Source organism: Bos indicus, chromosome X (assembly GCF_029378745.1).
Source record: "Bos indicus isolate NIAB-ARS_2022 breed Sahiwal x Tharparkar chromosome X, NIAB-ARS_B.indTharparkar_mat_pri_1.0, whole genome shotgun sequence".
NCBI classification, from domain to species: Eukaryota; Metazoa; Chordata; class Mammalia; order Artiodactyla; family Bovidae; genus Bos; species Bos indicus.
In genome coordinates, this window is record NC_091789.1 from 135,797,628 (window position 1) to 135,820,687 (window position 23,060).

The 23,060-nt window shown below is 46.7% G+C and overlaps 1 protein-coding gene across 4 annotated transcripts in view; it reads right to left on the minus strand.

Annotated features, from left to right (window-relative positions):
- NHS (NHS actin remodeling regulator) overlaps positions 1-23,060 on the minus strand; it is a 345,791-nt gene that overhangs the window by 65,871 nt on the left and 256,860 nt on the right. The gene's annotated exons all lie outside the window — the stretch shown is intronic.

Sequence of the window (23,060 nt, forward strand, 5' to 3'; positions counted from 1 at the left end):
CACCAGGGAATTCCCCTTTTTACATGCTTCATCCTGGGAGAAGGACTAGCTGCAGAGAGAGCACTGGTGGCTTGGAGACTCAGGCTCCAGTGGTTTTCTACTAAGAGAGGCCAGTACTACCCCCAGGTTGGGGGCCAGAGAGACTCAGCACGGGATTCTATTTACTCCTGATTCTTATATTTCCCAACAGTTACTAAACCCAAGCCTCCACCTGTCCTTAGAGATGAACCTCACCTTCCCACGAGACAGGTGGACACCAACTTCAGATAAACCCAGTGACCATAACCTTGTGGGCGATACATCACTATCTGTCAAGGTCTAGACAATCCCATGACCTTCAGAGTTCCCAGGGGATAGACAGTAGGTTCAGCCTAAAAAGACGTCACACTGCCCTGTGGACAATTCTTTCAGCACTTTGGTTCTCTGGTCTCTGTCTGCAGTGCTGTTTGTACTTCTGGAATATGACTATCACTTCACATCCCCCTCCCCCAGTCAACCTTCCTTTAGGCCAATGTCTCTCAATGTTGCTTGGGGAACAGACAGCAGCTTGGAAGCCAGAGCTGGCTTCCAACCCCAGATCTTCCAGGCGCAAGCTGTGGGCCTCTGCACATGTCATCAGGTGAAACTCCTTCTTTCTTTCTCCCTCTTGCTCCATCCCTTCCTCCCCAGGGCCTTGCCTGCACACTGGCAGTGTGCGGTAGGGAGAAGCCCGATGCCAAAGCCTGATGTCCACGGTCTATCCCTGCCAGGCAGCCTTTTCATTCCTGCGGAATGAACCACAGTCATTCCGCGCTGTGGACACAGCATCCACCATGGACGCCCTCAGCGTCAGAACTTGTCAGGAAGCCTAGACTTTTTTTTAACACCGACAGAATAGGGAAAACCTGGCTGTGTATTTATTTATGCACTACATGAATCCAGAATGATTTTTTTCCCCTATAAAAACGTATCTAACTTCTAAAATAAAACGGAGCTTCACATTAGGAGTACTGTTTACTTATTGGTGCTGCTGTTTGCACACTCGACATTCTGTAGAAAGACCAGAGGAAGCCTGGGTTCTACTCACAGTTCTCTGCCCTGGGGCAAGTCACTGACCGTGCCCAGGACTCAAGTTCCCCATCTTTACAAATCAGGGTTTGGCCTTCCTGTTGGCTGAAGGAGGCCCATTGCCCTTTGTGCCTCTCCTTTCTACCCATCACCAAACTTCAGGATGCACTGGGGGAAGGCCCTGGGCTCTGGGATAGAGAGACAGGGTTTCTGCCTGCCAGCAGTGGTCCAGAGCAGTTGACTGAAATCTTTGGGCCTCTGTCCCCTCCTCCATAAGCGGGGCTCCTAGAGCCTTCACAGAATCCAAGGAAATGATCATGATATGATCATTCCTTGACATGTCTCTGCTTACTATATACCAGTTCCCCTTGCTGTGGTGGAAATGGATAAGATGAAGGGGCCAGGCTTGGGTTCAAAGACAAAAGTCTGGAGCTCTCTTCCCTTTTTATTTTCCTGTCTTCATGGTGAGTCATGTGTAAATAAACATGAGGCTACCAGAGATGACTGTTGGTGGGGGGTAGGGTGTCTTACATTCTGGAAACTGTAAAGAAAGCTGCCTACAACCAGGGAGCCTGTGGCCTCTCTGAGAGGTAGGATGTCCCTGGTCTCTGATGTTAGCTAACTTGGGCAGCATTCAGTGCGGTGATTTTGAGATGCTAATTCTCTGAGTCACTGTGAGAGCTGCACTATACGTTCTCCCTGGAAATGGTTTATCATTTTCTTGTTTATCTGTGGGTCATTCTGCTGCCATGTTCTACACCATGCACTTCCTCCAGAGTGTGTAAGCATGCATCCATCTGTCACAGCTCAGCTGTTGTTTTTGGAAAATTCCTGTGGGCACTGAGCAGCGCCATTGGATTCTACTGCTGAAGAGACCTCGGAAATGACGGAGTTCTGTGTTTTTTCAAACCACAGGGCATGACCCTTGAGTGGATTGTGAAATCCATTCAGCGGATCAGAACTAGCCTTTTTTAAACAAAGACATACAGGAGACTGGAATAGAAAATGCCAACATGCATCGCACACAGTGTTGTTTTGTGAAGCTGTTGGTTCTGTTACATATGTGTTCATTTGTACATGTGTGCACGTGGATGCTGGGGTGTGATGCAGACATGTACTTCTTGCTCTGGGCACCAGTCAACATACGGAAAGTTACTGCTTAGACTGCCGCTCTCAGGTACTAATGAGGGAATCAAGGTTCCAAGGTATGATCCAAGATCCCAGAGTTGATTTTTGGCAGAGGTAGAAACAAAGCTTAGGTCTCCTGAGGCCAAGTCCATGCACTTCCCTAGGCAGCCTCTTCCCCTGACGTCACTTGGCCTGGCCGCTGCTCCCTTCCTCTCCGTTGGTGACTATTTGCTATCTATTACATCTATTAAGTTGTCCTTCCAAAACCAAAACTCTCAACTCACGACACACACACGTTTCACCTGTTGTCTGAGAAAGCAGCCATATGAATTTTAGGATGCCAGCAACACTTCAGCCCAGGGAGCAGAGAACAAGTTTCCCAGGGACGCTGATGCTCCCAGTCTGCAGACCACATAGTGAAGACCACTGACTGCTTTCCAGAAAGAGATACTAAGGCAACAACATAGGTACTCGACTAAACAATATTAAACGAGTGATGTTCAACCGTTTTGCTCTACACAAACCTTCTCTAGAGTTCAACCTAGTAAATAAAGCCCAAGGCCAGCTTCACTACAGAGGCTGTCACGTTCTCAGATGGCAGTAATGCGCCTGCTTCCAGCAACCTGGACTGAAAGCAACCACTCCATCACCAAGTCCTGACACCTCTGTGCCAGTCTACAAGGCTTGCGTGCCTGAGCTTAAACCAGAGTGGGAGCCTGGCTCTGCCCTTGCCTGGTCAGCCCCACAGACCCTAAAAAGACACTGGCACTTTTATATGGTGGCAAACAAGTTACAGTATACAAAAGATAATACAGATCAATAATAAGCAATTGGATCTTTCAGGAGAGCCTGATGGATAACTAAGGAATGCTTCTAAGATTCAGAGAAGGGCGACTTGTCACAAAGCTATTTTCATTATTTGCGAAGAACCGGGTGAGGTTGGTTCTTTGAAAGCAGGAAAATGGAGACTCAAGAAGGCACTCTAACCACAAAGATGCATACGGTGTTTTAAAGTCCCTTCACTCCCGCTCAGGCTACAGATGTGATGTTACGAACGCAAGTACCTCTCACATTCCAGGGAAGATAGTGGAGCTGGAGTGGGAGAGACAGATCAGAGAAAGCATATGAAAATCACCTTTCTGTTCAGGAGACACTGCATACGTATCACCAGTATGGTGCCCAGACTCTCTGGTCTGCTTGGACAGGTGCCCTGGGCTCAAGTAAATCATGACACAGTAAGGTAATTAGCACATGACACCAGATTATACATGCTAGTAAATCTCTTCTCCTAGATAGAGGTGAGACTCTTAAAAATTACTTAGAGATCACCAGCAACAATGGAAAATTTAAAAATATCCAGACTTACAGAAGGTCCCACATACCCCTCCACTGCACTCCACTAAGACTTATTACTTACTTGCTAGTTAGTATCTTCATAGGTAGAGAAGTAATGCCCTTTACTGGGCCCACAAAGAAGCTATAAATACATGAGCCTGCAAGCCAAAAGGAATTCTTTTCCAAGGACCTTTCCACACGCAAAGCCTAGAGATTTATGTGTTCTGTGCTCTCTGTAAAAGACACACATGATATATTGAATCTGGAGTCACAAAAGATGTGTTCTCTTTTGACTCAGTTAGCCTGAGTCTAGCCGAGTCTGCAGCAAGACTGAGGAAGGCCCGCTCTTCAGGAACAGTGGCTCTTTCTCTCCATCAGCCCAGGGAAGACAGGCTCTGAGAATGATTCCTCACAACTGGCACTGAGACAAAGCTTCAGGAGGTGATACTAAGCAGGGAGCAGGGAAGTGATACAGGGAAGGGAAGGAAGCCAATAAAGGGTGCACAGGCTGGAACCCCTTAGGAGCCAATGCAGAACACACACCTTAGAGACGAGTGAGTGGGGATATTTATCTAAGGCTGCTGAAGTGCCAGAACAGTATTTCCTTGTACTTCTAGAAAAGCATACTCCTCTGTGGGTTGTGGGAGCTGTTAAGTGAGGCTGCCTGCTGTGCACTGAGGTGATAAGGGGAAGGGCACTACTCGGCCTGGGGGTTTTACAATTTGTGACCCTTGGAGCACACAAGTATTTGCATTTCAAATTCAGGATGTCTGGATTGTGCACCAGACTACTTTGACAAGTTGTCCAATGCCAAAGTAGCTTAAAATGGATTTATTGTCAAAATACCCCAAGCCTGGCAGTGAAAAGCCCTGGTCAGACAAAGCTGGATCCTGGTTGGAACATCGGCAGGAAGGCCGTGGCCAGGAGGCCGGGCAGAGGGACGGCTGCCTCCTGTGGGCCCTTGAGCAGATTGCTGGGCCTCTTAAGGTTTCTTTCCTCCTTGGTGGGAGTTTCTGGCCTGGTGTCTATTCCAGGATCATCTCCAAGAAGTCCGGGCTTCTTCCCAGGGAACCGGCTTTAAGGAGCACGTCGTGCATGCCGGGGGTATTCACTGTTGCTAGGTGCCCATTGCCTCTAAGCTGCTCCAACCGACAGGACTAGAAAATACGTAAGTCTTAGAAGGTGAAGATAAAAGCTGAGTTGAAACTGCTATTTCCAATTCAAATCTAAGATTACAGGTTTTCACGTAACTTACTTGATTTTATAATTGATCTCTTTTGTGCTGAAATCTTGATTCTTTATGACACTGCCATAATTTCCTATTTGAATAGTCTCAAAATGACTACAAGAAGACAACTGATTTCAGTTGTAGATATCTTTTTGTTTTCCTTTGTGTCTTTAGGATATTTTCTACTAGAAATGGATATAGCAAAACATACTTTGTTTAAAAGGCAAATGACACGACTGAAGGTGTTGAATACGACGATTGTTAAGGTTCTGAATAATCCTTTGGGGACATGAAATGAGAGATGTTCCTGATTGCCCCATTCAGGTGTTCATCACTAACTAAAATCCGTTGACAGTTTCTGCACTGGTAAGTTACAGCTTATTTGAGAAAAACATACAAGCCTTCTTGCCCTTCGTGCAGTCAGGGCCCTTAGGAGGTTCGAACCTGGCAGCCACGTGAGACAGAAGAGATGATGAGCCCAATGGGCTCAAGCGTGCACCCTGAGAGAGGTACAGAGGGCTGGCCAGGTGTGGGAGAAATGCTCTCTGCTTGGGAAGGGACACGGGGAAGAGGAGGTTTTGAGGTGGGGGGCAGAGGTGATGGACAGGATTCGCCGGGAGGTTAGAAAATGCTGGAAGGGAACCACGAGAGATTTCTATTTTGAGGGAAGAAAGATCTGACTGTTGGCAATTTCTGGAAGGGAACCACGAGAGATTTCTATTTTGAGGGAAGAAAGATCTGACTGTTGGCAATTTCTGGTGAGGCAACCCAAGAGGAAGGCTAGAAAGAGTTGGTCAGGGCTGGTCCCAGGAGTTGACTGCCACTGGACCAGGGCTTGGGAGGCAAAGGGGGCAGGTTAGTGGCTGCCAAGAAGGAAGACCATGCTACCAGTGAGCATGTGCATGGAGCAGGCACAGCATTAGCCTCTGATAGAGCCCATCTCATTTGGTTCCCACAGTAAGTCTAGGAAGCACGTCTGATCATCTCTACCATGCTGAATAGGCACAGAGAGGTTAAGAAATTGTTCAAGGCCCCAAAGATTATGAATGATAGAGCCAGGAACTTAGAGTGAGCACCACTGAGTCCAAAGACCCACACCACGTTCTGCCTTGCTCCCCATTTTCTAACCCACACCACTGCCCCACACAGGTTCAGGAATCTGTGTGGGAAGGCCACGGCCATCCCAGACAGGAAGACTGAAGCCGTTTCATGGAGAGCCCTGGTAGTTGGGACGAGGAACCTGCTGTATCATGGGGAGCAGCTTCCATGTCCCACAGCTGAGAGCATGACAAACTGTTGAAGGTTAGAGAGGGGCTTCCTTCTGTACTTTTTGCATCGTCCAGATAAGCAAGTCTAGAATATGGACCTATATGTTATACAAGCTCAACTATTTTGGTTGACTGGATGGGACTTAACCTCATAAATAGTTCAATCTACACAGACCTATATGTTGTAGAAGTTCAACTATTTTGGTTGAATGGATGGTTGAACGTGGCTGCCAGGTTTGAACCTCCTGAAGGCCCTGACGGCATGAAGGGCAAGAAGGCTTGTATGTTTTTCTCAAATAAGCTGTAACTTACCAGTGCAGAAACTGTCAATGGATTTTAGTTAGTGATGAACACCTGAATGGGGCAATCAGGAACCTCTCTTCATAAATGGTTCAATTGATACATCTTTGGGGGCTTCCCTTGTGGCTCAGCTGGTAAAGAATCTGCCTGCAATGCAGGAGACCTGGGTTCTATCCCTGGGTTGGGAAGATCCCCTGGAAAAGGGAAAGGCTACCCACTCCAGTATTCCAGCCTAGAGAATTCCACAGACTGTATGATCCATGGGGTCACAAAGAGTCAGACACGACTAAGCGACTTTCACTTTCACACATCTTTGTGGCCCTTTCTCTCCCCTTTACTCTGCCTCCTTTCTTTTCCTGATCTCTTTTCTCCCAGAAAAATGCTACGCTATATCCAGCTCAAGTTGTAACTCCTCCATGAAGCCATTAAGACCTCCAGAGCCCAGTAGGTTCACATTCATTCATTCATTGAACAATGGGTAATTAAGGATCTCCCATGTGCCAGGCAGCATGCTAGGCACTGGTGATACAGCAATGGACATGACAGACACAGGCCTTGCCCTCTCAGAGCTCACATCCAGGTCGGAGGTAGGTGAGGAAGTTGACTGACCAATAAGGAAGGATGTAATCAGGTAATAAGAAGCACTCTGATGAAACAGAACAGTTAGCAAGACTACACAGAGGCATGGCACAGAGTAGTGACAGTAGATGACCACAAAGGCCTGAGAGTCTCAACTAGCCGTCAGAGATATCAAAGTAAACGTGAGAGAGAGGGCACCTGGCCACAGGGAGCCAACCCAGTGGAGTGACCGCTTCCTCTAGCTCAGTGTGGCCTAGCTGGTTACCAGAGTCATTTCTTCTTTTTTGGCACACAGCTGGAGTACATTTCCCAGCCTCCCTTGCAGTTGGGTATAGCCATCTGTGGCGGTCTAGCAGTAGCATGTGAGCAGAAGTGAGTGGGACCACTGCCAGGAGGCACAGCCCAGGGAAATCTGCCACACGTTATCATTCGTGTTCTTGAGAAGCCATATATGGAAGATGGTAGACTCCCAAGATAAACAGAGATCCTTGAACTCCAGCTAGGAGCGGAGCCACCCACCCATGAAGAAAAACCCATTTTTGACATTACGCAAGTGAAGAATAAACTTGAATTTTATTAAAGCACTGGGATATTGGGGGTTATTTGTTATGGCAGCTCACATTTACATGAATACACTGAAGTCACTGTGTCGCTGCCATAGCTACTGATTTGACCCATTCTCAGCCTAGGACATGGTTTTCTCCTACTCTTTACTGTTGTATTTTTAGTTCACTTCTGCTTTCCGTAGGTCCTACCCCCTCAACTCAGATGGCCACGGTGCAGCCAGAGGCCTGCCCTTCTAGGGTGAGTAACTTTGATACCTTATCTGCACATCAGAGTGGATCCTGCTTTCACTGCTACATCATGTTAATGGATGCTGTTATGGCCCTTTACATCATTTGTACTTTTAGGGAAATGCTGAGTGCTTTCTCTTTCACTGTGCTTAGAAGGTATGTTTTCTCAACTACCACAAACACAATCCTTATCTCAATCTTTCCCCAAAATTAGGAGCATTCCTAAATTTGCGGGCCAGGGTCAGTATGACAGTTCCTGCTCATACAGGGGGAGCTGCTTATTTCCCTGGCACACTGTATGCGTTCTCAGGTGTCTACCTCAGCACCAGGCACAGGCAGGCGCAGAGCAGGAGATCAGTACCTGCTGGCTGAGGAAATGAATAGGGAGCAGGGTTATTTACTGTGGCGAGACTCACTGGCATGCGAGGGAGATAATCTGCACCAGTTTTTGTTCTTCAGAAAACATCTTTAAAGCCACCCCCTCAATTTACAGTCAGCATTAACAAAAGCTTTTCCTTGAAAACCAAATGCATAGAAGTCAGGCTGAATTACGAGGCGCTCTGGGGCGTCCACAGAAATGAGGGTTGTGTGGAGGGCATGTGAAGCAGGACTGTGCTCTCCTGCTGCTTGGCTAAGTGCTGGCTCCCCCTCGCCCCTCCCCACTTTGCTCACTCTTCTCAGACTCTACCTCCAAATTATCTCTAGGCGTCTACAGGCAGAGCCACTCTTTATCCTGACACACGCCTCCCTAAGTCACCTACCCTGTGAAAGCTGCGTGCACCCACTTAACCCAATACTGGGCTCCATTCTCTCCAAGGTCAACAGGCGGGCAGTGCTCATACGGCGGGGTGCTGACCTTGGAGAGCAAGACACTGCCTCCTCCGTGCCCTCAGAGCTAGTGGCCCAGCCCTGCACAGGCTCTTGCCTCCACACTCCCCTCCCGCTCCAGATAGAAACTTTCTTCAAATGTCACAAAGCAGAGCTTCACTGGTCAGACACCATGGCCAGACTAATAAGGCAGAGGACCATGAGCAGAAGAATGGGTGAAGAATCCATAACCATGAAGAGTCAAAGAATTCCCTTACTGTGGTTTTTCTTTCATAGCCTCAGACCCCTGCTGCAAGAGGAACTGAGGTTAAAACACTGAGGCCACTAAACCTGCAAACCGAATGGCATGAATCAAACCGAATGGCATGAGACACCAGCTCCAAGACCTGTTTTGAGTCCAAGCCGTGGTCCAAGTTGCACAGAGGTCACCTTGCTTGATCTAACAAGAGATCAACCTCAGAATGAGGCATTTGTGACAGAATTTTGCCCACTGAAAAAAACAGTGGCTAATCTGTTTTTTTTTTTTTTTTCAAGAATAAATGAGAAGCATTTATTACTTCATTACACTTACACAACCCATAAGCCACCTTTTAAACTGGCTCCTTCCCCAAAGCTGCCCATGAACTGAAAGGTATAGAGGCAGTCCTGTGTAGGCAGGGGACAGACCTCTCTCACTGGGCTGCCATGGGGGCCCCTCCTGTCATTCCTGCAGGGAATTAGATACTAGGGCAGGAGGTTTACATGAAGAGGTAATGATAGTGCAGCAAAGGTAGTGCTTAAACACAATGTGGTGATCTCAGTTAAGAATGAATTTCAGCCAGTGTTCTCTCTTTTAAACTTTCTTTTAAAGGCTGTCAAACCAATAGCTTTGGTGAGCACAACATTTATGTAACTTTTATCCACCCAAGTTAGTGTTCTTTCCAGAACAAAAGACGCCTGGGACAAATGCCACACAGAGGTGTCCAGATGCCCATTTTTCTTACCACTGTGTCAGTGTGCTCAACCAGGTCCTTTTTAGATATTGGCTACTGGCTAAAGCCCATTGCAGAAATACCAGGGTCCTATGTGGTAGGGTTTTCTGCTGGGGGCTGTCCAAGCAAACTGCCTTTTCATGGGTAACAGATGCCAGAAGTTCCCTCCTCCTGGGGTGAGTTCAAGCCAGTGGCCAGAAGTAGACCAATCCAGGCCTGAACTGTAGGACTGTCGGGGCCTTCTCACTAACAAGTGTGGATTTGGGCCTTTCGGGTGGTTGTATTTATTTGGATAGACCCCGTACTCTTGCCTGGAAAATCCCATGGATGGAGGAGCCTGGAAGGCTGCAGTCCACGACTGAAGTGACTTAGCAGCAGCAGCAGCAAAAGGCTCTATGCAGTCCATGGGGTCACAAAGAGTTGGACACGACTTAGCAACTGAACATTAACAACAACAAAAGTCTCATCTCAGCAATTAAGAAAACCCTACCTGGGTGACTATGCTTGTGAATGAGGACTCACAGACCGCTAGCCCCTCCCCCTCCCCTGCTTTGCCTCCTGCTTCCCTGGACCACACGTCTCTGTCACTCCCTTCCTCTATCCCCTTCACACTCCTCTCCCTTTTGTGCTGAGCAAGGGCCTGGGTCAAGATCAAGACTAGCCTGCTCTTTTTGGATACATTACATTTTTCAGCCTCTAAGGAAAGTCCTGGTGTTGGTTTTTTCCCCATTCGGTGTATGGGACTAGAGTAATAGCTATTATGATAATTTAACTCATGACAAGAATGAAATTATTAAGTACTGAGAGAAATCTGACCAAGAAATAAATGTCTAGTCATTCTCCTCTCTTCACTCTGTATCCACTGACACACGTGCACATAAACCACAACAATGCCTGCTCAGCAGATCACTCAGCCGGCACCTACATGGCCCACCTTTGGGTAAACGTCACCTCTGTTCCTACAACTTATTTCAGGCCTACTCCTCCCACTCGCACTGAGGATAATAGTGCTGTTCAGGACAACAACGAGCCATCTTCCTTTGAATATTAATTCAGCAGATAGTCCCTGGACAGCCACTGATGCTGTGCCTGCCTGAGCCAGAGGGAGTCTAGCCTCCTGGAGCAGACCAATCAACACCCAGATCCAAGATCAGGTGGTACAAGTTCTGTGAGGAAGTCAAAAAGCGGACCAAGGCCTCAAGAGGGGAGGGGCCAAAGGGCTCACGAGGGGAGGAGCCAAAGGGCTCAAGAGGGGAGGAGCCGACGAGCTCAGTGCCTTGCTGACATCCCCCCAGTATTTACCTAGATGTAGGAAGGTCCTCTGCCTTTGGTGATTGTCTTCCAAGCCCTGGGAGAGTGCTTGGCCCACGAGCAGGGTAAGCAAGAGTATGAGACGATTCATGCCAGTAGGAGTGGCCCCAGCGATGACAGACGCCCCCATCCTTCGAGGTTAGGCCAGCTCCTGAGAGTGCTCTGGCCCTCTCCCCAAGGTGCTCAGCAGGCCTGAGTTCCATGGTCCCCGCCGTGACTGCTGGCCAGCACACGCACCCTCTTGGCCTGTGCCCCTCCAGCTCTCTTCCCCACACCCTGCCGGCATTCCCCGTGTGCACTGCTCCCTGAACCACCTGCACTCCAGCCCTTGGCTCAGGGTTGACTTCGGGGAGAATCCAAACTAAGATGGCTACTTAGGGCGTCTCTGCCAAGGTGACCTTGGAGCTGACGCCTAGTCCAGTGAGGGAAACGTGCTGTAAGGCAATCCCAAGCAGAGAGAACAGCAGAAGTGAAGGGCCCGAGGTGGGCTCCTGCTAGAATGCCTGAGGGGCAACACAACTCAGGAAGGAAGGACAGAAAGCGCGAGGCAAAGGGCGTGAGAAAACGGCTTTCTCCCTTTCCTCCTCTCATAGTTATCATAGCGCCTGGAATTCTTTCTGTCGCGATTTCCTCCAATTGCTTCACTTCTCATTGCTCTGATGGCTCATTTTCTCAGAGTTCTGCCATTTAAATGAAATAGAAATAGCACTTTTTATTTCACTCTATTTAAACACATCTACCACCGATTGGCGTGGAGCTGTGGGGACTGTCTGCAGCTCTGGTTAGGGAGGTGGCCTGGGGTGGGGGAGGGAACAGCTCGCTCCCCACAGTGGTGCCCACCCCAGATATTCTTAAAAGGTGGGAGATGGACCCTCTTCTCCTGCTCTGTCAACCATCATCGTCAAGGACACCTTCTCTTAAGAAACCACTATGTGCTGTACTTTGGGTGATTTGTTTCACCTTCATCATCTCTGACCCTGATGCCAGCTCTGAAAACCAAACAGTTAACTACAGCCCAGGGAGGCTACCTTCTTTGTATTTCCCCCTCCAGGCAGGTGCCCCTGGCTACACAGGATACACTGCAGAAGTGATTCCCAGGGCCACAGAGCCCTCGCCATGCATTTGGGGCCCTGCCGATGCGGTTGCTTTGATTTCAAATAGGAGACTCCAGATCACAGAGGATTTGGAGTTCTTTTTAGGCGGCTGGCATGAGCTCAGCACAGATGCCTCCTGGAGCAGGACTGCTTTGCTGCCTCCTGGGAGGTTCATCATCAAAACTTCCTGCCCTGACCCACATCACGACTCTCCATTTGTGCTTCTGGCTGCAGCTACTGGGTAACCGGCAGTGGAGTCTATTAGTGCTTCATTCTGCTCACAGTTCCTTCTGGAGGAGTTGGCATCTAAAAATTAGTTAGCAGTAAGCGAGCCCTGAGGTGATACCTATTAAGAACTAAAAGGTAGGCCAGGGAGACTGAGCTCTGTTGGCAGAACTAGCCTGCTCTCTGTGTAGCTGGTCCTCAGGAGTCCCTAGCATCTCTAGGCTTTCGGTGTCTCTAAGGCTGGAAGCGATAACAAATAGGTTTTAGGGCTCCCTGTTACCCGGCTTGTCCTTAGTGCTCACCAAATGTTCACGTATACAGCTACATTTTCAGCTTCCTATGTCGTCAGACTGAGGCCAAATGACAGAGTGTCGGCTCCTAGCCAGTGGGATGCAGGCAGAATTAATGTACACCTCTTCAAGGCTTGCTCCTTTTAAAACCTCCCAGGAGCCTTGCTTCTCTTCCTCCGCTGCTTGAGAACTACATGTTCTAGGCTTATATCAGACTTTGTGTGAGGGAAAAATAGAACTTTTATTGTATTAAAGCACTGAGCATTGTTGGTTTATCTGTTAGCATAGCATAGTACAGCCTATCCTGACTAACACAGTTTTCCTTTATTATGCCTATTCATCCATCCACCCAATCCATTCATTCATTTGTCCTTTCAGAGGTCATTCATTCACTTGATAGTACTTAAGTGCCCACTATCTGGCTAGTACTTTAGCATGAAGACACCTTAGGTTCTTTCTCTGGAGAACAGGTGTATATCCAGGTGAGGAGATGGACGTGGGATCAGAGACAATAATAATACAGGGTGCTAAGTGTGTCCTGGCTGCATAACATTCTGTTATGTGCAGAGAAAGAAATATTCAGAGGTCTTTACCTTTAAAAAATGCCACTATCCTCTTTTTACTTTTATTCTTTATCAGACTCCTGTTTTTAAGACAGTACCCAACCCTGCATATTGCACTCATTCTTAAAAAAAAAAAAAAAAAAAACTGCATTTACCACCAGTCTCTCCTTCCTAGTGGCCCATCATTCCAAACCAATCTTCCCAAAGTACCATTTCTACAGATCATGCCCCTGTATGAAAATCATCCAGGCGTCTCTCATTGCCCACATGAGGTTCTGCTGCTGCTGCTAAGTCACTTCAGTCACGTCCAACTCTATGCGACCCCATAGATGGCAGCCCACCAGGCACCCCCATCCCTGGGATTCTCCAGGCAAGAACACTGGAGTGGGTTGCCATTTCCTTCAGTCCTCAATTTGGCATTGATCCAGATCTGAGCTATCTTTCTAACCTTATTTTCCACTTCTCCTTTACCCACAACTATTTCTTCAACCAGATTGGCATAATCCATGGCCAACAACCCACACCACTGATGACCCCACTTCCATGTCTTTCTCACACCACTGCTTCTCCAGGACTCCCCTCCTTGTCTGCCTAAGTCCCTTCCTCTCGTCAAAGTCCCACCTCAAGTGGTATCTTTGATCTTTGTCTACTCAACTCCATAGTATTAATATACTCAACAACTTAGATGAAATGGACAATTCCTCATGGAAAAAACTAGCACAGGACATAGGAGAAATAGAAATATAAATAGTCCTATATGTCCTAAAGAAACTGATTTCGTAATCAAAACTTTTCCCACGAAGGAAATTCTGGGTCCAGATGGCTTCACCAGTGAATTCCATAAAGCATTTTAGGAAGAAACAATCCAATTTACACAAGTTCTTTCAGAAAATAGAGGAGAACTTTCCCCAACACATTGTATGAAGCTTGTATAACCTTGATAACAAAACCTGCTGAAAGACACCTCAAAAAAATCTATAGCTAACATCATATTTAATGGTTAAACATTGGCTGCTTTCCCTAAGATTGGGAGGAAATCAAAACATCCTCTTTCACCAGTATAAGAAGACACAAGGATAAGAAAGGAAGTAGCAAATACTGTCATTATCAGCAACATGACTGTGTAGGTTAAAAGCCCTATGAAACTGACAAAAACTGCTAGAACTAAAGAGTAAAATTACAAGCCATTGAATATAAGGTCAATATATAAAAATCATTTGTTGAGGGGGACTTCCCTGGTGGCCCAGTGGCTAAGACTCTGAGCTCCCAATGCAGGGGGCCTTGGTTTGACTCCTGGTCAGGGAATGAGATCCCACATGCTGCAACTAAGAGTTTGTATGCCACAACCAAAGATACTGCATGCTGCAATGAAGATTGAAGATCCCGCGTGCTTCTACTAAGACACATTGCAGCCAAATACATAAATATTATTTTAAGTGATCAATTGTATTTCTCTCTCTCTCTCTATCTGTGTGTGTGTGTGTGTGTGTGTAGACTTCCCAGGGTGCTAGTGGTAAAGAACTCACCTGCTAATGCAGGAGATTAAGAGACTCAGGTCCGATCCCTGGGTCGGGCAGATCCCCTGAAGAAGGGCATGGCAACCCACTCCAGTATTCTTGTCTGAAAAATCCCAAGGACAGAGGAGCCTGGTGGGCTACAGTCCATGGGATCACAAAGAGTTGGACACGACTGAAGCAACTTACCATATGTATGTATATACACACATACACACACACTAGTAAAGAAAAATGGAGAATAAAGAAAGGAAGTGTGTTAGTCACTCATTCATATCCGACTCTTTGCAACCCCTTGGACTGTAGCCGCCAAGCTCCTCTGTCCATGGAATTTTTCAGGTAAGAACACTGGAAAATGGACGATTAAATAAAAAGGTATACCATTTACAATATTATCAAATATTTAAGTCTAACAAAAGGCTGCATGTCTTCTACACTAAAAACTACAAAGCTAAGAGAAATTATAGACAGCTCATGGGACCAAACGCTATACTATATTCGGGGACTGGAAGCCACAACATTGTTAAAGATGTCTATCTCCCCAAATTCATCTATCAGTCCAAAAAAATGGCCAATCAACATCTCAGTATTTTTTTAAAAGAAATTGACAGGCTGGTTCTGTGATGTATGTGAACATGCATAGGTTCTAGAATAGCTAAAATAATCTTGAAAGAAAAGAACAAATTTGGAGAATTTATGCTACCTGATTTCAAGACTTACTATAAATCTACAGAGGTCAAGACAGTGTGGTTTTGGCAAGACAGTCGACATATAGATCAATGGAGCAGAACAGAGTCCAGAAATAGACCCACACACATACCGTTGATTTTTTTGGAAAAAGGCCTTAAATCAATGGGGGTGAAAACAAAGTTTTTTTGTCTTACAAATGGTTCTGGAACTGGATATACATATGGGGAAAAAAAGTAATTTTGACCCCTACTCCACTCCATACACAAGAAGTAATTACAGAAAGATCACAGACTTAAACATAAAAGCTCAAACTATAAAATCTCTTGAACAAAATGCATGACAAAAATCTTCATGAACTTAAGGGAAATGGATTTCTCTGACAGGGCTCATAGGGACTAAGCCATACGAGAGAATACTGGTGAACTGGACTTTGTAAAAAAAATATTGTTTAATGTCTGTATGGCAACAGACTACTATTTATAAACAAATTGGTAAGGCACAGACTGGGAATAAATATTTGTAATCCATATATCTGATAAAGAGCTTTCATTAAGAGTATATAAAGAGATATTACAAATCAATAATAAAAAGACAACCCAAGTAAAAATGAAGAAAAGCCTTCATGACAGTGTACAAGAGAAGATATACAAATGTCTAGTAAGCTCATGAAAAGATATTCAACATTATTTGTCAGAGAAATTAAAATTAAAGCCACAATGAGATACCATTTCATATCCACTGTAATGATACTGTCATACCAAGTGTTACTGAGGATACAAAGCAACTAGAACTGATACATTGCTGGTGGGAGTGTAAAATAGTACAACTATTTTGGAAGAATCTCTGCCAGTTTCTTATAAAACGAAACATACACTTAACCTATGACTAAGCATTTTCACTCCCAGATATTTACTCAAAAGAAATGAAAATGTAAATCCATAAAAAGCCTTGTACAAAAATATTCTTTGCAGCTTTATTCATAATAGCCCCAAACTGGAAACAGCTCAACTAAATAGATACACAAATTGTGGTAAATTCTTACAATGAATTACTGCTCAGCAGTAAAAAGGGATGAACTACTGATATATAAAACAACATGAGTAAATTTCAGAAATATTATGCTGAACGGAAGAGGCCAGGCATTTTTAAAGCATAATACTATATGGTTCAATTTATATGTACTCTTGAAGAGGCAAATCTAATCTATGGGACAGAAATCAGAATAATGGTTGACAAAGGGGGTGGAAGATTGACTGGAAAGGGATACTAAAATTTGGGGAGTGATGGTAATTACTATTTGTTACTTTGGTTGCACAAATGTATGTGTCAGAGTCACTGAACTCAACACTAAGATGTGTATGCAACTTAATTGTCTGTTGAATTATATCTCAATTTTAAAATTACCCCTGCTGCCACCCCCAAGAGCCATGTTGGGTACTACTGTAATGTCTTGTTATTTATTATTTTCATATGCAGTTATGCGTTTTAAACTTTCTTAGGTCCCTCAGCAGGTCCTGCACTATACTTGGGACTCTACATTTGTTGAACCAATGAGTAATAATCACAGTGTAAAAGGGAATTACAGGAAAATTAGAATACAACACATACATAATTCCACTGTTTCCATTTTCCTGTGAGTCAACACCACTGCAAATGCAGGTCCCTATCTCCTAACATGTAACAATAACCCAATATCTAAGACAGCTTGCTTTTATTTACAATAAAAGAGGAGGCAAGGAAATAAGAGAAAGCTTTTGTCTCCTATATTCTGAGGTAACACCACATAATTACTACTCTATTTCTTAACTCTAGTGCAATAGACCAAAAGACATCTGATGAATCACCTTTTCATTCATAAAACCCTGCTTATATCTTTTATCGCTTTTATCCTGCTAGAATAATAGCAGAGACACAGTGCTTGATGGGCCTGCATTATCAGACGCTATTGGAAAGGTCTAGATAAGAGTGCTGAACCACCTATTAGTATTCTGCATGCAAACCCTTCTCTATAACCCAGAGTCATCCGTATCCTGGCAACCCTCAAAATTTCATTCTCATTGAATTGCTAGATCTTTATCAAAATATAATTATAGCCTTAATTTGAAAGATAAATTTTGATTGCCAGTGCCATGCCCAAAGGAAGAAATAATCAGGTGGGAGAGTGCTCAGGCACAATTGTTAACCATATAATCAATGTCATGAATCACCCATCCCCTAAAAAAAATAACTTTGGGGAAGTTGTGAGGGGTAGGGCAAGGAGGGGAAAAAAATCACTGAGGCATCAGACTGACTTAGGACTCCGTCACTTCCTGTTTGCTCTTTTTCTCACATTTCTGCTTCAGCACTTGTCATCTCTGCCCAACTGGAAGAGTCTGGGGACGGCCCATGCTGTGTGGCCTGCTTCTGTGTGTGCGCACAGTGGCCCAATCCTCAGCAGGGGGTAACCTGGTCTCCAAGCCACCTATCTTGGGTCAGGTTTCCAGAGAGCAGGCTCTGGAGTCACATAGGCACTGGAGTGTGGGAAGCTTAGTAGGAAAAGCTCTTGGGGTGAGGGAGGGAACTGAGCAGGATCGGGCAGAGAGAAGCTTCTCTCTTCGCTTGTGGGAGGGGTCCTCGGCTAATCCCCGTCACAACGAAGGGCCAGCCAGCCCCCTGGGCGAGCTCTGGAGTTGGGGTGGCTGCACAGAACTGTCCTCAATGGAGGCAGTGTGGCCAGTCGCTGGTGTGCGCTGACCTGGGAAGGTAAGGGGTGTGACCTTGGGCGAGGCAGCTCTCTTCAAGGACAGTTCCCAAAGAGGGGCTGGGCTGTGAGCCGTCAGCCAGCCGTGCCCAGCGCTGGGGTATGAGTGCTTGAATCCTGAGGAGGAAGGGGCTGTGTGGGTGCAGCGAAGTAGCTGCTGCCCCTCCACTGGCTGGAGTGATGCAAGGGCCTGTGGAGGATGATCCGAAATGGAAGCCCAACACACTGAACCCATGAGCCCATTTCTGCGGGAGAGCAGCTGTCCTTCCTGAGGCAGCCAGGTGCTCCCAGTGTGCGTGCTCAGTCATCTCAGAATGCATGTCTAGCTGGGAAAGAGGAGGTGGACATCAGAGGGACTTTTGTGCCCTGATCCAACTGGTATGCTTCTTATTTGAGGGTGGGTACTGGTACTTTGTAAAAAATAATCGATACCTGTGCGATGCTGTCTGGGAAGGGCAAGAGAACAGAAGTCACATACTTCAGTCCCCTTTCCTTTTGGGCACTTACATCCGCAGCCTCAGTGCTTTCATGGTCATAAACGGGTCCTGACTTTGGGATGGAGAAAGACCCAGGCACGTGTAGCCATCTCTGTCCACTAGAGTACAAGGAATAGATATCTTTAACCTACATCTTAATGTACAGTCAGCTTCTCCTGAGACCTCTGGGAATGCTCAAGTTTGTAAATACAGAGCCTTCAGAGTTCACCACTGTGGTAGTCTGTCTCCGCCCCTCCAGGATTCATGGCCTTTTGGCAAAATAAGTCACAGGCCCAGCCTTGAGAAGGCTTGGAAGCCTCTGCCTTTGTGCTTTTGGGGACCCCAAGTCACTAGGTAAGAAGTCCATACCCTGCTGGCAAGGGCACTTGGACTGGCCCTGAGACTACACAGAGACAGAAGCAGAGCTGAGCCCTCAGAGCATATACCACCAGTAAGACTAGTGGAAGAACTGCCCTGGGAGCTTACCCGACCCTGCAGAATCTTGAACCAACAGATCGGCAGTTGTTTCTTAGGCCCGTGAGTTTTGGAGTGGATTCCTACAGAACAGTAGATAGACAACATAATCACAACTAGCAATTACCTCAAGAGTCAAATGGCTATGCTGGCCTTGCCCCTCCCCTCTCGAGTCAACTGCCTTTTCAGATTGGACTGAAGAGCCCTTCCTCATTTGATGGCCACTTCTCACAAGGAAGAAACATTTTTTATGACTTCATAGTAGATACTACCTATCCAGGGATGAGTAGACCGAAAATTTTAAAAGGAGGAAAAAAAAAAAAGCTTCACTGGACTGTCAGAGCCGGAGGTGAGGAACTGGGGCTGTCTCACTAGCTACATGGCTTAATCCTGTGTATCATTTTCATATGCTGGGGGCTCAAATTCATGCTTCAGTCCATTTACAAATGACTCCCTGTCATGGACCTCCAAGGTCACTCACTAAGAGAAGAAACTCAAAATATTACATCCTGAGTATCAGGGTCTGTGTTGACTGTACACATCACAGAAGGCCAGAACCTGGAGCCCACCAGAGCAGAGATGGAGTGTAGCCAGATGGTCCAAGATTGGATTCTGGAGCCACGTCACCTGGGATCAAATCCCAGATCTGTCACGTGTTACCTGTAAAACCCTGCACAAGTTACTTAACTTCTCTGTGCCACAGCATCCTTATCTATAAAGTTGGTATGATAATAATCCCTCCCTCACAGGGTTCTTATGAGGATTAAGTAAGTTCATCTATATACCGGGCATAGACCAGTGCCTGGCTCTTGTGAGACTAACTCTAACTGGTTCTACAGTAACAACTGGGGGGAAAAATCTCACATCGATTTTAGGTAATATGAATGGCTGTTTCTAGTGATTATACAATATGAAGGCTATCTAGGGGACTGTATATCAGCTTTCTGAAACTCTACCCTATGTAACTGTTTTCCTAAGAGGGCAGAGTGATCAGCACATGGCAGAAGGAACACAGAGCTAAGAGAAGGAGACCTAGGTTCTAACTGCAGCTCTGCCATAAACTAGCTGTATCACATTGGGCAAGTGATCTATAACATGGGGAATAATGACAATGACCAGATGGTCCCTCCAGAAGTCTGTTATGTCTCAACACCTTTACAAATCCTGTGAAACAGGAAAGGGCAAGGTGGAATTACCACCATTTAAAGAGAGAGATATGTATTTGGCTACACGACCTGCCCAGAGCCAAAGCCAAATCCAATCCCGCTGCTGCTGCTGCTGCTAAGTCGCTTCAGTTGTGTCCAACTCTGTGCAGCTCCATAGATGGCAGCCCACCAGGCTCCCCCATCCCTGGGATTCTCCAGGCAAGAACACTGGAGTGGGTTGCCATTTCCTTCTCCAATGCATGAAAGTGAAAAGTGAAAGTGAAGTCTCTCAGTCGTGTCCGACTCTTAGCGATCCTATGGACTGCAGCCTACCAGGCTCCTCCGTCCATGGGATTTTCCAGGCAAGAGTATTGGAGTGGGTTGCCATTGCCTTCTCTGATCTAAAGGAGACCAAAACAGGGGCATCTTCCAGGCACAGACTACATTTCCCAGCCTCCCTTGCAGTTTGCTGTGGTCATGTGATTGACTTCTAGCCAGTGGAATGTGGATGGGGATGAGATGTGCTACTTCCAATCCCCAGTGCTCTTTCCCCTTCTGTTGGCTAGATGCAAAGAAACTCAGGAGGGACTCTGAGGCCTTAGGGGATAGCAGAGCTGCAAGAGGGCATGAGACCAGGTTCCTTGTCATCACAAGCTAAAAGTTGATTACACTTTTTATGATAAAGAAAAAAACTGCATTGTGTTAAAATCCTGAGATCTGGGACTTATTTGTTATGGTATTCCTTAACCAATGCACTCAGTGTGAGTCTCCAGTTAACTGCTGATCCAGGTTCTGAACTTCAAGAGGAAGCAGCACCTTTCTGTTTTGGTATAACAGATCATTGACATCTTATTTGCTACAGGCAAAGCCAAGTCAGTGAGTCTTTAGGAAAGACTTCTGCATCCCAGCTCATGATCTTCCCATCTGCTCTTCTAAGGGGACCAAAGAGTTAGCTACTGTTGCACTGGGCCTTTGGGCTAAATGGAATCATCAGTAATCTTGCATCTTCTGTAGGGAACATCAAGGTGAGGGACATTTCTAAGATGAACCAGCAAATATTCTGAGGCCTCTGCTGCTGCTGCTAAGTTGCTTCAGTCATGTCCGACTCTGTGTGACCCCATATAGGCCTCTACTAGAAGACTAATCAGGAATGATTAGAGGATTTATCAGAGGTATTTGGTTTCCTAATCTCTTCCTTCCCCCAATCAAATGCTATCTTAATATGGTCCTGATCTCCTCTGTCCATGGGATTCTACAGGCAAGAATTCTGGAGTGGGTTGCCATGACTTCCTCCAGGTGATTTTCCCGACCCAGGGATCGAACCCAGGTTTCCCACATTGCAGGCAGATTCTTTTCCATCTGAGCCACCAGGGAAGTCCAAGGAAAATAAATGTATAATTTAAAAATCAAAGTGCACTTTGAAAAGGAAGAGAGACTCACCCAGTAGGTTCTATCTTGAATAGGGAACTGATGGTGGGAATGTGCACCTTCCCTCCTAAATTCCCATACACTCTAGTTTATTTCTTTCAGTGTTAAAAGTTTAAGCATTTACATTTTTTCAGCAGTTACCAACGCATTTTTGCCAAAATGAAAGAAAAAAATCCTATGATTCAATCAGATCAAGAACAGATGGGGTCTCTCTTTTTTCTTCATGCTGGACTTTGCTATCTTTGCCACTAAAGGAAAGGCAAACATGGGGAAAATGAAGGTTTATGGAAATAAATAACAGGAGAGCCCTGGCAGGCTCAAGGGAACCAGGAATCCAGGAGGAGACCGCAGCTTCCTGCCATCCACTAGCATCACTGAAGTCCTCAGTCCCTTCCTGTCTCCTCCCTTCCATGTGGTACCTTCCCCATTAGCTGAGGCTGCCCCTCTCAGACAGACCAGGTTCCCTGCAGTTACCAAGAAGAGGTTCCTCACTCAACTGTCCAGAGATTTACATCTGGACAAGATAGAGTGGCACCCCAGCTACCATCTGCACCCAGGGAGCTGGCATGATTTAAGTACCACCTGAACCCTTTGGTCCCTCTATATTCCCGGACAAATGCCTCTGGGGGGGGTGTGGCCTGCTAGCCCCTGAAGCACAGAGGAGGAAGCCCCACATGGATGGCTAAGCAGAACTCCCAGAGAATGTAAAGCTGCAGAATACCACGGCTGGGGGCTGCGGAGGGGTCCCTGTCTGGGATCCCATCCCCCAATCTTGCAGCCCAGTAGCTCTGGCCCTCACAGAGGGGTGGACAGGCAGCTGCTGTCTCACCCAGACCAGCGCCCTAGCATCCCCACCCTGTCCGGAGACTGGAGGCAGCACTGCCTCTGAAGGCTGTGTGGACCTGGCCTCAGGCTTCCTGGGGGCCCAGCGGGGCTCACTCTCACATATCCGGGAAGGGAGACCCCATCCTTGTGATGGTGGGGTCCGGCTAAGCTGCATCTCCAGCCGCGCAAGGCTATTTTTAGATGCTGTTATCTTTGCCTTGCTCACAAGCAGCTGTGAAAAACAAACTGGGGACCAGGAGGCACGAAACTGGAAAATAAAAACCTCATAAAACAAGAGCTCCCAAAGTCAGGAGCTGAGCACACGGTGGCCACAACGCCGGGCACCATCATGGCGGGCTTGCTTAACCTTCCCCTGAGGGGGTACCGGGGGTGGGGGTGGGGGGCTTCGCTCTTCTACTGTCCACCCATCCCTGGCCTGGCAGGCCCTGGGCAAATCCTGCTTTGGCCCGCTGGCCGGCGGGACTAGTCAATCAGAAGCCGGACTCACACGCCCCCAGACAGTGACCTAGGTGGACAGGTGTACCAAGGGAGCTGGCTTGATGGGGTTAACACTGCCACAAAAGCAAAAGCTGCAGCTCGGTCGCCTCCCTCGTCCAGCTCATCCTAACAGTCCACTTGCCTTACAGCATCACAGCCAGCTCTGTGACAGGGAGACCCCTGCACAGGCAAAATGTCTCCCAACACCCAGCGACAGGGCAGAAAAACAGGAAGAGGCACCAAGAGGTGCCCCCAACTTCTCCCCAGCCCCTAGAGCTTCCAGAAGGCCGAGTCTCGGGGTGCCCTCCC